The sequence below is a fragment of the Pelodiscus sinensis genome, chromosome 11, assembly GCF_049634645.1.
Source record: "Pelodiscus sinensis isolate JC-2024 chromosome 11, ASM4963464v1, whole genome shotgun sequence".
In the NCBI taxonomy this organism is placed as follows: Eukaryota; Metazoa; Chordata; order Testudines; family Trionychidae; genus Pelodiscus; species Pelodiscus sinensis.
Window position 1 is genome coordinate 2,159,859 of NC_134721.1, and position 15,356 is coordinate 2,175,214.

At 43.7% G+C, this 15,356-nt stretch overlaps 1 protein-coding gene and 1 long non-coding RNA gene across 20 annotated transcripts in view; one reads left to right on the forward strand and one right to left on the reverse strand.

The window, feature by feature from the left end:
- FHIT (fragile histidine triad diadenosine triphosphatase) overlaps positions 1-15,356 on the reverse strand; it is a 1,115,730-nt gene that overhangs the window by 830,389 nt on the left and 269,985 nt on the right. The window contains exon 1 of one of the 18 annotated variants that reach the window (XM_075938448.1): positions 4,602-4,624. The exons of the other annotated variants lie outside the window; for them this stretch is intronic. The gene's annotated coding sequence lies outside the window, so the exon portion shown is untranslated. Of the gene's footprint in view, positions 1-4,601; positions 4,625-15,356 lie in introns of those variants that run through there. 18 annotated transcript variants of the gene reach the window in all.
- LOC142830896 (uncharacterized) overlaps positions 1-15,356 on the forward strand; it is a 60,695-nt gene that overhangs the window by 23,027 nt on the left and 22,312 nt on the right. The gene's annotated exons all lie outside the window — the stretch shown is intronic.

Below are 15,356 nucleotides of genomic sequence, written 5' to 3' on the forward strand. Positions count from 1 at the left end.
GAAGCTAGAGAAATTCAGATTGGAAAGAAGGTGTACTTTTTACATGTAAAGCAATTAACGATTGGAACAATTTAGCAAGGATTGTGAAATTCGACGTCACAGAATTATTAAATCAAGAAAGGAAATTTTTCTTGAGCAAGTGCTCTAGGAATAAGAACAGCGAGACAGAATCAGACCAAGAGTCCATCTAGCCCAGTATCCAGTTTGCCGACAGCGGCCAATACCAGATGCCTCAGAGGGAGGGAGCACAACAGGTAATCCTCATGTGATCCCTCCTGTCACCTACCTCCAAACAAACAGAGGCTAGGGACACCAATCCTACCCATCCTGGCTAATAGCCATTGATAGACCTATCCTCCATGAAACTATCTAGCTCTTTTTTGAACCCTGTTCAAGTCCTGGTCTTCACAACATCCTTTGGCAAAGAATTGCACTGACTGACTGAGCTGCGTGAAGAAAAAGCTGTGCGCTGAGTCAAGAAAGTCATTTTTGGGAAGTTCTAGGAGCCTGTGTTTGATAGGTGGTCAGACTAGAGGACTTCCCCCGTAGCGGGGGGTGCTGGACCTGCCAACTACTGTAGGCCCTGCTCCTCCCCATCCCTTTTCCACTTCTACCCCAGCTTCATTTCCACCTCATTCCACCCAAGTCCTGTTCCCATCTCACCTCCTTCCCCACCACCCCAGAGCTTCCTTACCACCAGGAATCAGCTGTTCCACAGCGTTCTGGAAATGCTGGGAGGAAGGGGAAAGAATAAGTCAGCAGGCCACAAGTGGGTGAAAAGCATGAAGGAGAAGGATGCATAAGGGGAGCTTGGCTGTCGGTGGGCACTCAGCACCCACTAATGTTTCCCCATGGGTGCGCCAACCAAAATGCTAGCTTAAACTCCATTCAGTGGTAATGCTTCCCTCAAATACAGACTGAAGCCTTTGTAAGAAGTTATCTTGTAGAACGTTGATGGTTCTGGGAGAAAGGTCCTGCTACGGGCAGTCCACGGCAAATTGCACGCTACTGACTGAAGAATTTCAATAGCAGTCCATCCCGTCCAACAATATGCAGCTATCATCCGCCACGATGCTAGCCAACACATGCAGACACTCTCTCCTTCGTTTCTTCCTTCTACCACAGTCAACCAATAGAAATCCAAAGTTGAGGGGAGGAGGATGTGTCATGGAGCACTCATAAGGGGACACACTTCAAAAGAACCGTTGTACACGAGTAGAGTTTCTATGGGGCTCCATTGTAGGTGACTCCTGAACAGTCCCCACCACTAGTGGCTGGGTCTTCAGATTCGAATGTCATATAAAGGATAGTACCCTGGCATCATATTGAGTATCTGTTTCCAAACTCTTCAGACTGGCAGAGTTTCTGCAAAGGTATGCGCCGATGCACAGGTAGATCTCAGATATAGGGTTACCCTTAGGTCAGTGGTCCCCAACATGGTGCCCGTGGGCGCCATGGCGCCCACTGGGGCATTCATGTGCACCTGCCAAAATATCTGGGCTGGCCCCGTCCCCAGCGTGCGGCACATGCGTGGTGCCGGGCCTGGCTTCAGGGTGCGTGGGCAGCTCCTACCCGCAGCACATGCACAGTGCAGGCCCCAGGTGCAGGATGCGTGGGTGGCCCCTGCCCCGAGCGCGCAGCACATGCGCAGTGCCGGCCCCAGGCGCATGGGCAGCCCCTACCCCTGGCGCACAGCACATGTGCAGTGCCGGCCCCGAGCGCAGAGCACGCAGGCAGCCCCTACCCTGGGCATGCAGCACATGCGTGACCCCACCTCTGGACGCCCAGCACACGAGCGGCCCCGCCCCTGGGTGCCCGGCAGCCACGAAAGTTTGGGAACCGCTGCCTTAGGGCGATCCATAAGCAGACTGAGCTCATGGAATGCAAGCATACTGGAGCGGGGAGGTTATCTCAGACAGTTGGTGGCCGAGTTTAAGTCCGAGACCCACTTGGAGAGCTGAGACAGCTGCACCTTTCAGTCTATCTGCAATGAAGAGGAGGCTTGAAGACGTATTAAAGGCTTCTATCATGTCCAAATAGAAGGCCAAGTCTCGTCTCACATCAAGCATATGGAGAATGGCTTCCCTGACAGTCGCATGAGGTTTGGGGTAAAATATCAGAAGCAGAATATGCTGCTTCATGTGAAATGCAGAAGTCACATTAAGGATAAACTTTGGATGTGGTCCAAGTGAGACAGTCAGGGAACACCACAGTAGGAGAAGGATTCACCCGCAAAGCTAGCCTCTCCTATCCTTCTGGCTGAAGTGATGAGAATGAGGAAATCTATGTTCAGAGTTGGATGTAGGAAAATCCTTTTTCTCTTTTCTCGGCTTGGCTAATAAAAAACAAGGTAAGAAAAGAAAAGCCTTCAAGGGAAGTTACAGTTTGCGAAACTATAGGGAGCTCACAGTCTATAAACGGACAGTTCTTAGCTCCATCTCCAGCCAGGGCAGCTGAGGAGCTAAAGCGCCACCTGTTGACTAGCTTTGGGGTTGGCGGTGAGACGCACGCGTGCCGGCGGGATGGACTTCAATTGAATTTTGTGATCAGCCTTGTGGAGGCGCACACACACACACACACACACACACACACACACACACCCACACACCCACCCCTACCTACAGTGGAGCACTCATAGGGACACTACTCAAGGAAGAATAGCCTGTTATTCGGGAAAGGTCGTTAGTAAGGTCAAAAGCATGACCGCAGTTTTCATATTAATAAGCAAGCAGCCCCCTTCCCAGTTGTGGTCTCATAAAGGAGTTACTGGAAAAAGTGAACTGGGAGTAGGCAGTAGGCCAGTGGGAAGGGGGCTAGCATGTGACAGTACCAGAGGACATCATGTTTCTATAATTAGTGTAGTGACCATGTTTATGCATCTCCCCACCTCCCCCATACAGATTTAACCTGATATGACCAACTGTAGGTCCGTGTGGTACTAATGACAGGAAAGAGCTCTATGAAATAAATACTCATTGATTGCTGTGGAATCTCTGTCCCTCCATCTGTGCACTGCTCCAGGTACCTATTTTGGAAACCAACATGCTTGCCCATTTCCTCGCTTTCAAGGCTTGTAACGGTGTGGCTTTCGCCACAGAGCTAGAGGACCTGGAGCTAGATCAAACAGCCAATCCTAGGTTAAGAGCAGGTGATTCCCTGTAAAGAGCAGCTATACAGCACAGACAGGAAAGAGGAAGAGAACCAACTCAGGAAGTTGTAAAGAGACTGTTGAGAGAAAAATTCTTGCACAGAAGGTCCCCAAACCAGGGAAGATGCTCCATCTAGGAAGGGTTTGGAGTACAGCTAACCCAGGAAAGCCCTGAGGTACCTGGGTAGTTTGGGGTCATGCCCAGCCAAAAGCAGGAGACGTGATTTGGGTTTAACTATATATTAACAAAGCAGACCCAAAAAGGGTTGCTACTGGACTTGTGAAAGCTTTACTTATTTAACAAAAACAAAACAAAACCACGTATTGAGGAACGGAGAGAGAAAACGGAGATGAAGAACCAGATGCAGCCTTTGCCTGCAGGGAGAAAGCCCTCACTGACAACGCTATTATGGTAATTCAATATGGTAACTCATCATTACAACTGTCTGATAAAATCCTTGTGGTTTCCTACACAGCTGTCTTGTGAAAGGGGGCAGTATAGTCCTCATCCGAGGATGGATATTGGTTATTCAATAAGACTGCACAGAAAACTTACTACTTATATCCCTGCACTTCAGATCCAATCACTTTCACCTTCCTGGTTGCGCAAAAGCAGCAGGAACCTCTAAAAAGACGTCCTCAAATGTCACTTCAAGGTTTGATGAGAAGTTACACTGAAGTAGGATGCAATTATACCTCCCCTCCCCTTTGCAGGGCCCTGATTCCATGCCTAATCTGTAGCATTTAGCATCTAGTGGTAAAGAGAAGGAGACAGGGATGGATAATAACTTCCAACGCTCCCCTGTTTGATGGAAAAGGGACATCTAATAAGTCATTCAAACAAAAGAGACTCATTCCACAGGACACCAATGCTCAGAAGGGATTACTCTCCACAATGCTTGACTTTCTGAAGTGACAGTAAGCCTACATTTATTACAAAAAGTCAAGCCTGTCGCAGAGATAATGCGCAAACCTCGAGTGGAATGCCGCAAACTGTTACACCAGCTCACTTGGGCCAGGAAATAGCCAAAGCCAATTTTTGCGCCAGTTACAGCAATGAATAAAATGTGTCTTTGTTCTTCCCTTTTCTGGCAGGAAGACTTAATACCTCTATTATAGACATACTATTACAATTGGAGTGTAAAAACTGTAAAATAAACCAACCCTCTCCCTTTAATCAAAAAGCTATTTTATAAAAAGAAAACAAGACCATCTCGCCACACTGAAGAAAAACACCATATTTAGGGCAAGTCTACATTACTGCAACACACTGGTGCAACTTCACAAATGAAGCTGTGCTGCTGTAGCACATTTGGTGAAAATGCCCTGTGGAAATGGGAACACACTGCGCTGTCGGCATACGTTATTCAAAAAATGGAAGCAACGTCAGCGAGACAGCATCTCCCACCAACCTAGCGATCGTGTGGACAGCACTTAGGTTCAAGTAACTTACATTGTGCAAGGTTGTCTTTCACACCTCAAGTGACTGAAGTTACATCAACTTAAGCAGTAGTTTCAGGGGGTATCCGAGTTAGTCTGCAAGATGAACTAAAAAAACAACAACCAATAGTCTGATAATGCTTTAAAGACTAACAAAACATGTAGCTTTCATGGGCATAACCCACTTCTTCAGATGACAAGAGTGTTAGATGTCCAGGACCAAAATGAATAGGGAAGAAGGGGGAGGGAGGATGGAAGAAGGAAAAGATGGACAGAGGGAGGAGAAACAGGATGCGGCAATGGGTAAAAACTATCAAGGAGAAAGATGAACTAGAATGTAACAGGAAAAACAAATAGTACCTAAAGGCTGGATAGTCAAAAGAGGCAGATAAGAACCATTAATTAGCAAACAACAAATGGTCAGGTGGCACTTAAAGACTGACAAAACTGTAGATGGTATCACGAGATTCTACACAGACGAAGAACCATTGTTGCCTTCATTGTTTGTAGGCTGATAACGACCCAGCCATCCAGTATCTTTATTCAGTCCATGGGTGTGAGAATTGAACTCACAGTAGTGTACAACAGCCCTTAGATTCCCAGATTCTGATGTTGAGAGCCTCTCCACACCCTCCAAAAATAAGATTTTTTTTTCCAGCTAAGACATTTGACCAGCTAAAAACAGCTTTTGTGCCTGGTGTAATATACTACATATGGATCAATTTTCATGACAATGAAAATATTTCAGATACAGTCAGAGAACTATCCCACTATGGTCATTTAGTTGACCTTACTTGGCCTCACTTGCATTCACTCCTCAGCTCATGACTTAGAAAAATATTATTTAAAACTAAAGCAGACAGATGCGTATAAGATTTTTAAATGCTGTCAAAGGTTACATGCAGGCTTTCAACGCCTTCTATTAAATCTCCATCAGTTGTTTGTCAGCTGTATAAATTCCTATTAAGTAGTTTCAGTCCAGTTTCAGAGCACAGCCTCATAATTCCTGGAAGTGAAGAACATACATTACAAACAAGTTAGCTATTGAGTATTGCAGTTAGAACAGAGCGCTTCATGGGATGATACACATACACTTTCTTTTAGAAATATAACTAGATTCCATCTGATGGGTTTCTTCAAATAAACATACTGGTTTTGGTGCCAATTGCTGCTAATTAGATCATCAACATGGATGGTTACTTGCGTACTTTTAAAAAACAGAAAATTATTTGTTCCGGAATCTGGAAACACCACCACATATTTTCAGCAAAAATAACGAGTTTGGATCGGTCAGGTTTCAGATTGTTTTATAAACAAACTGGTGTTTGCTAAAGAAATCATTCTAGACAATACATTTCTGCAAGGAAGTTAAGGAACTTCCCTCTGACAAGTTGCTGAGCCCTCTGGTGCAGGGACTGCCTCCTCTCTACAAGGCATATGGAATGAGGTTAAGTCTATCAAGGCTAAGTGGCCAAAATGGCAACCATATGCTCTGGCTGGCCCCTAATCTCTGACTGCCAGAAGCTGGAACTGGATGACAATGGATAGGTCACTCAATAGTTCCCCTGTTCTTAGGGTAATCAGATAACAAGTATGGAAAATCCAGACAGGGAATGGAGGGTAATAAGGACTATATGAAACAAAACTCTGAATACCAGGACTGTCCCTATGAAATCCGAACATTTGATCATCTTATCTCTTCTGTTCATTCCCACTGATGCATCTGCCACTGGCCACTGTCAGAAGACCAATAGGTCGGGGGGTGGGGGGAAGAAGAGGAAAAACAAACCTTAAAAACCAGTTAATAGTCCTGCAGCACCTTAGGGTATGTCTACACTTGCCCCTTAGTTTGAACAAGGGAGGCAAATGAAGGTGACCAAAGTTGCCAATGAAGCGCGGGATTTAAATACCCCGTGCTTGATTAGCATAGTCGTGGCCGGTCGCCATTTTGGAAATTGACTAGCCCGATTTAACTTGCTGCGTATAGACATGGTACTCCGTCTTTGTATGAGGAGTACCAGTTCATTGGAGTTAAGGGGTTTTTCCTCGGAGTACCGCGTCTATACGCAACAAGTTAAATCGGGTTAGTCAATTTCCAAAATGGCAACCAGCCGTGACTATGCTAATCAAGCATGGGATATTTAAATCCCGCGCTTCATTAACAACTTCGGTCACCTTCATTTGCCTCCCTAGTTCGAATTAGGCAGCAAGTGTAGACGTACCCTTAGAGACTAACAAAACACGTAGATGGTATCATGAGCTTTTGTGGGCACAACCCACTTCTTCAGATGAGTGGGAGAAGTGGGTTGTGCCCATGAACGCTCATACCACCATCTACATTTGTTAGTCCCTAAGGTGCTGCAGGACCACTGGCTGTTTCGAAGTCCCTTCCCAGTTCTAATTGTTAAAATCTTGTTTATAAAAGCAATCCTGCTTGTACACTTTAACTAATTTTGTTGATGAGATTCTCTGTTGATGAGATTCTCTGTCCACACACAGAATATTCAGATTAATCTTGTTTATAACAAAGGCTTAGTTAATGAACTAGATTGGATTTGGAATTTCGCGCAAGTTACTTTTCATTAGCAACTTGAAATGCTGCTGGGCTAACCTCTACCTTTAATTAGCAAAATTAAGGCTGGTTGTGAACAAGTGAAATCACTAAGATTCTGTATTAGTTAAGACATGTCATGAAGGATTTAACCTTCATCCTGCTTCAGATGATCTCCACAAGCCATTGTAAGACAGACTCATCTGCAAAGTGCCCAAGCAATACAGTATCATTCAGGAATAAGAGCTGTTAAATATCATAAAAAATGCTTTCACTTTCTTCCAAGTCATTTCATTTAGCTAATCTCTTACAAAGTCAAGAAATATATCAGAACTTGGTCGCTCATATCTGTTACTTATGGCTACCCATCAAAAATATTTTAAGCCACAAAAATATTTGTAGGAGGGAGGAGATATAATAGAAGTTCAATCAGATTAAAAATACAATATAATATTTTTCTTGAGTTTTAGGATGGCATTTATTTATGCATAGGTCTTAAAAGCCGCAGCTGCTAAGAGAATCAAGGGAGAATGGATTCTGCTGAGGGTGGAATTTAGCATGATATTTTATTTAACAATTATTGCTATGATTTGATTACATCTATTAATAACAGAGGGTACGTCTAAACTACATTTCTCTTTCGAAAGAGCAACGTAAATTAAGCAAATCCAAAGTGCAAATGAAGCACAGATTTAAATATCCTGCATTTCATTTGCATATTTGAGTCTGAGAGGTATTTTTAAAGTAAAAGCGCAGTCTATATGGGGTCCTTTTGAAAAAACCCTTTTTCGAAAAAACCCACACATTTTTTCAGGAGTACGGGTTCTTTCAAAAAAGGAGGTTTCCCCCCCTGAAAGAACCCCATCAAGACTGTGCTTTCACTTTTGAAAAACTGTTTTTCGAAGAAACACTCGGATGCGAATATGCAAATGAAGCACAGGATATTTAAATCCGCGCTTCATTTGCGCTTTTGATTTGCTTCATTTACATTCCTCTTTCGAAAGAGGAACGTAGTTTAGATGTGTCTAGAGTGAAAAGATTGCAAGCATCGTGCCATCTAAGCAAAGCACCAAACTGTCTTTGGAACTGAGCATGTAAGGACTTTAGGTGGGGGTCTTCACTACCCTTTCTGTTGGTAACACTTTAGTCAGTTGGCAAGATGAGAAAAAACCCATCCCCACGCATTGATGAATATAAGTATCACCAACAAAAGTGCTAGTATGGACCGCACTATGTCATCAGAAAAGGCTCTCCTGCCGACACCGCAAATGCTGCTCATTAGGGGTAGTTTAATTATGCCAGCATGGAGCTCTCTCCAAGCGGCTACACAAGAGACTTTACAACGGCACAGCTGTATAATTACTTTGCTGTTTTAAGGTCTGTCATGCAAAGACACAGTGTTAACAGAGAATCCGAGGGCTGTAATGACCCACTATAGCAACAGCATTTGTTTAAACAATGTCCGACGGACTGAAATCCATCCCAGCAGCTGGTGGGAGTTCTAGAACAGCCCTGAGAAACATAATGGCCTGAATAAAATTGATATTTTATTAGATTGAAGTCTGCAGGGTCACGTTGGCTACCAGGAAGTGTTGGCCTTCAGAGGACCCCTGAATGAAATCCAGGAGAAGGAGGAGGGAGAGAAGCAAAGACCTTGCAATTATTTGGAAGGGGTTATTCTAAAAACGTTTGCAAATGCTTCAGTTTATGATGATGTGCATGAGGCCTGCCACTAGGTCTGTGCATCTTGACTTCTTAGGGTTCAGTGGGACTGCAGTCTAAATACAAACTTCTCATCCAAAGAACAACCTGTTTGTGACTGTGTTCACAGTTCACCTAAACATACCACAACCATTTGGGTTTAGTCCCTGTGATAAACTGAGTCTCTGCAGCGGCTTTGGAAGTCCGAGCTTCAATTTTGATAATTAGCCAAAGACTTAGAAAACAAAAGCCTGATGAACAACGGAGGGACTCATTCCTCAAGATGCGTGTATAGAAGGACCTGATTCTGAAAGTCACTCTATGTGAAACCCTGCTTCTATATGGAGCGCAGTAGAAGCTCATGGCTGAAGATGGGAGCTGGGGTTTTGAGGCACAATCCTACCTTTGGCCCAACTATCTCAGCAAACGGAGGCCTGTCAACACTACATGAATTCTGTAATTGGTATGAATAAGATTAACATTTTGTCTTTGAGGGAAGACCACCACCAGAGCTACCTGACTCTAAAAGCTTCAGATTGCCAGGAAGTCTAAAAGTACGGATGAACTCCATCTCAAACCACTGAAGGACGACGATTTAGGGAATCCCCAACCTAGATTATTTTAAGAACGTGACCATCCTGTAGATGAAGGGAAATCCTGGATTCAGGAAACCTTCGTAGTGACTGTTGAATATTGACCGCATAAAGCTTTTTGTTAGAATTTAGAAAACCCGTCTACAACTCAGCCATTTTTCCTATTACTACATTTAGGATCACACTGTAGAAAGCCAAGTTACATGAATTATTTTAAATTCCAAATCCTCCATAAACTCCCGTGACATGTCTCAGTACAAGAAACAGTAGTAGAAGTATTAACCAGTTTTGTAACAACTTTGAAAAACCTTGAGCCTAAGTTATGTATCCATTAAAGTACCCGGATTATTACACATAACACCTGTTTTGCATCTCAAAGGCAGTAAGATACCCTATATTTGGAACACTATAAATGCACTATAAATGTGCACATCTAACTGACAGGTCGATGGGAAAACCATCAACCAGAATCCTTTTATCAGCTATTTTTATCTCCACGCTAAGTTTGCATGTCTGTTTCTATTATCTATTTAACGTTTATGTCATCCACGTGGTACATTAACAGTACCTTCTACAAGGCCAAGAATTGTAGTTGAAGTTTCATATGTACTATGTTTTCATACTAGCACTGGAGCTCTTCTCTCAAAAAAAATTATCCCCTCATTCCTTCCACACACAACAGGACCAAAGCATGGTAAAGCCAAAAAATCACACCCACTAGAGTGCTCTTGGGTCATAAAAACACACTCATCATCCTGGCCTATGCTATATGCCTGTCTGTTCTGTTTCCAAGAGAAGGCAGGACACTGAATGAAATAGAAATCCTGCCTCAAGTAGAGAATCCCTGTAAATATCAATAAAGGTTGCACCTTCCAAAACTAGCATTCTCTAGTCTGACAACATCCGTGGTCCAGCAGGACCATGTATGTTCCTGCACCAGAGGGTCCCAGGAGCCTAGTGGCAAGAGAACCAGCAGCAGAAATGGGGCCAACAGCCTGGCCAGGGCTGGGGAGCAGCTTGGCTAGGCCTGGGCAGCAGCGGAGTTTGGTGGCATTGAGATTGGCTAAAACAGAAACAAAGTCAGCAGCACTGAGAGGCCATGGACTCAGGGCCAATGGCAGGGGACCTCTCCTGGGCTGGCAAATTCCCTCGTTCGGGACTGGTCAGGTCCCGAGGGTGCTAGATTAGACAGTTCCAACCTGTATCTAACACTCACATAAAAATGCAGCGGAGGGTGGGGGGTTGGCACACAGCCTATGGTCCCTGCTGGACGTGAGCTGATCATCCCTGTGAAGAAGACGATGGCAATTAAAGCTAAACATGAGTCAACAATGTGACATTGTTGTGGGGAGGGGAAGCAAACCTCTTTCTGGGATGCTACAATGGGACTATTGTAAGCAAGACACGAGAGGCAATTCTTCTGCTCCAGTCTACACTGATTAGGCCTCAAATGAGAGTATTGTCTCCCGTTCTGGCCACATTTCAAGAAAGACGTGGACAAACGGGAGAAGGTCCAGAGAAGAACAAAAATGATTAACGGGCTAAAAAACAGGACTTGTGAGGGAAGATTCAAAGAACTGGACTTGTTTACTCTGGGCAAGAGAAGACTGAAAGGGGACTTGATAGCGGCTTTAGAGTACCTAAAAATGTGTTATAAGGAGGGGGGAGAAAAATTGTTCTCCTTAACCTCTGATGGTAAGACAAGCAGCAATGGGTTTAAATTGCAGAAGGGGAGTTTTAGGTTGAAATTAGGAAGAACTTCCTGTCAGGATCGTTAACCACTGGAATAAATTGTCTAGCCAAATTGTAGAATCTCCATCATTGAGAGGTAAGAGCAGGTTAGACAAAAACCTATCGGGGATGATCTAGATGGTGTTTGGGCCTGCCTTAGGTGCAAGGGGACTGGACTTCACCTCTCGCTGTTCCTTCCAAGTCTATGAATGTATGAAGTTTGGGGGGAAGGGGGCAGATCTCTCAACCCTGGAGGTGAGTCCCTTACAACACACAATTCATAATTTTTCCTGCTCAGGAATGCTATGAAAAGCAAATATACTATTGGTTAATCTGTGTTGACTTCTCCTTGCTCTGGGCTGCTAAACTGAACCATCTGCCACCCCAGTGGGGAAATAAATCACCACATCCTACAGCTAGACACAAGAGGGTGTGCGGGTACTGCCCATCCCTTTACACAGCTATAAAGGATTCACAGCAGGTTGGTTGTTAGTCACGGCTGCAGAGAATTCTCCTGGACTACTGTAATGTGCCTCTCAGACTGACAGTTATATTAGTTCCTACTTGGGGTATATTTGCAGAGCAAAAGCTGAGCACCGGTGCCAGCTTACTCAAGCTAGCTTGAGTTTGCTTAGAATGGGAAACATCTGTGATGACAGCACAGGCTGGCTTTCAGCTCAGGTAGGACAAGCTCAGCACAGACCCCGAGTACGTGTTCAGCTCACGGACCCACCCTGAAGTTTGTGCTGCACAGTGATCCTCCACCAGGCAGACCACAGCTATCGTGGGTAGTGTAGTCTGTGCAGACGCACACTGACTTCTAATTTACTGCCTCCCTGCTTAAAGAACACACACCCCATCACATAGCTCCAGACAATCTAGAATTTGAATTTCTGAATTTCACTGTATATGCAGAGAGAGAGAGAGAGAGAGAAACCTACTAAAAATCAATGATGAAACTCCTGTGAACTTTCAAGGACTCTAACTCTGGCCCCAAGGCAAAAGAACGTTTCCCCTTCTGCATTTCATCTTCCTTTGTTTAATTGAGGACTCTCACCCTCTTCACATAACATGGTAATTTTTCCCAGAATTTGTCATTAAATACTCCCACCTCTAACCTCCAGCAGCAGCTTATTCCACTGCTAAGACCCTGCAAAACACTTGTGAACATAATTAACTATACACCATACAAATTTCAAGAAAGATGTGGACAAACGGACTATGTAGCTATGCAGAGTTACTTACATGCAGAAGTCTTTGAAATTTTGAGACATTAAGAACTCAGTTAGTTAATCCTTTACCAAGTTTTTGGATCTTCAATGTAATAACACCTATTCAATTTGTGATAGTGACACATTCAGGAAAAGAAAATTAATATTTTCAAAGAAAAGTTAGCCTTGTGTTTATATAGCTAGCTTAACAACATGAGAGCTTGAAGAAATCTCAGTTACATACAGTGAATGCCCAAAGGCACTTTTCTAGTCTACCAAGTCTCGTCTGGATTTCTAAAGTAACTGAGATACATATTTATGCGAAAGATCCTAATGGCTCCAAAAGGAGTAGTTACAGGCAATCACATAAAATTTGGGGTTTCAAAATTCCATAACTATAAACTGTGCGGATTCCAAAGGAGCCCAACAGTATTCTATATGCCAAAGAGAAATTAATTTTGTATTTTCTTGCTTCAATATTAAAAACTAACATTATTTAAACATTTGAGAAACAGTGTAAAACCTGCAGCTGGGCTTTGGATTGGCTGCTGACAATAAAACAGAGTAAAACGTAAACGTTTTGAATACGTTAGCCATCCAGTAAAGTGACTTTGTCTGTGCGAATGATTATAAAAATGATCCCACGCATTGAAATCCGACTGCTCAAAAGCTACTCCATTGAATCATTTCATTTATTTAAGTAAGTACCTCTAACACAGATGCACACTGCAATAAACATTTGAATTTTAGATTGAACAAATGAAGTGTGAGATATTTCTCTATAAATACAGTTACTGTCTCAACACACACCATAACCCAGTGCAGCTCCATAAAACCCATCAGGGGTAGCACTGCATCTTTTATAAATCTCTTTATTTACACAGTTACCTTTTTATGTCCTGACATATGGCAGAGGAGTTCATTTTACAGTGAAAAATAAGACCACTAGACAGTATTGTCCATCTTCCTTTTCATTCCTACAAGTCAGGCGTTAACACAAGCCAGTGTTGTCAGTTTGATCACGCATGTTCAATACATTCAGAAATCCATCTGCAAACTGCACAAATAGGAACACTGAATTATTTTGAAGTGATTGGCCTGGAGTTTGGCAGTCTGCTCTTCTGATGCAAGTATGTGAAGAATTGCTGTGAATATTATTGAACTGCATGAAAAACTGAAGGAGGGAAGAGACACAGAAACAGCAGTGCCCCACGGCCATGCATATTGGCCAAACTGCACAGCCTCTATGGGAAAGAATGAATGGACACAAACCAGACATCCAAAAAGGCACCACACAAATCTATTGGAGAACACTTTGACCTGCCCGGACACTCATTAATGGATCTCAAAGTCAACCTGTTGTTTGAGGCCAATTCCACGAGCCAAATACACAGGAAAAGGTTGGAACTTAATTTACAAGTCTGATTCCTATCAGAGAGGAATGAATAAAGGTATTGGCTGGCTCGCACACAACCTTCCACATCCTAATGACTGGGATTGGTCCTGCCTTGGGCAGGGGGCTGGACTTGATGACCTCCTGAGGACTCTACCAGCTCTACGATTCTATGACTTAACCGACCAACGGGTGCTTATAGCAGTACAAAATTTTATCACTCTCTTGTAACTTGAACAATCTAATTCATTACTTTTTTTCCTCTTTTCTCTCTTTCCCTCCCCACTGTCAGCCGACGGTCAGGGCAGTGAGTGGTGTGTGCGTGTGTGTGTGTGCGCTATACACCCGAGACTTCAACTGCTGAGACCGGGGTCCCTTGCAGCGGGCAACCTAGAGGAGGTTGACGAGCGCCCCAATAAGTTTGCAGGGAGAGCTTATTACACTTCCGATTTTAGCTGCTAGAATCTGTGATTCCTTCGCAGCGGGCAGCCTGGGGGAGGCTGAGAAGTGCCCCAACGCATCTGCCACCTGGGAGTGACACAAATCCAAACGCCCAAGCTCTCCCTATATCTGTCCCTTAAGACTGGCTGAAGTTCTTTTAAATTGTGCCTAGTTCTGTTACAGCAACTGAAGGAGTCAGGTTAAAGCTTAAACAGTTACAGGTTTATTGCGGAAGCTTATAAATCATATGGTTGCAATGGCTATTGTTTTATTTCTTAACTGATAGCAAAATATAGATCTTAAAAATGGCTACAAAGAAGATAAAGATAGGAAAACAGAAATAATAGTACCAAGTAAGAGCTTAATCTTTAAAGAGCTCTAAGTCTGTGTTCACTTAAGACAGAGGACCACATCCAGGTACAATTTTTACCCCCTTCTGTGCCTCTCGACTCCAGCGTGTCAGGCCAGGGCCGGTCTCTCAATTCCTAGGAAAGACAAAAATACGAGGTGGGCATCCCCATAGAACCTCGGGAGGTCAAACACTAACCAGACCAGCAGGTAGAGGGTAGAATGACACTCAAAAGTGAGTGCGCTGCTGTATCCACCTTCATACCCATCGGGTCACGTATTTCTCTTTCTTATCTGTGATGCCAAATGGTGCTGGTCTGTCTTTTGAGAGAGCAGTTCTTATAAGGGAGTTGTGAACTTAATTTACACTTGTAAGAGAGATAACTAAATTGGAAGTACTGGGCATTCTTTTCTCAGTGGGAAATTCCTCTTCCAGGGACTGTGTGTTCGTATCAACATGGGTGCCAGCCGGGTACTTCTCGCAGCCTCGAGGCCAGCTTATTGCCTTAATCGTTCTCTCCTCATATCTATGTTTTCAGCTTCTCAGGATCAAATGAGCCAGCATAGACTATGCTGATTTTATTGCTCCTTCTCTGTCCTGTATGCTTCAGGAACCTCAGAGAGGCAAAATAAGATGGATGAGATGGGGGGAGCTGTCTGGCTACACCCACACACACTTGCCTTCCCTTATTTATTCTTGGATCTGGACTTTTAATACTCCAGTCATCTGAAGAAGTGGGTTGTACCCACGAAAGTTCATGATACCATCTATATGTTTTGTTAGTCTTTAGGGTGCTGC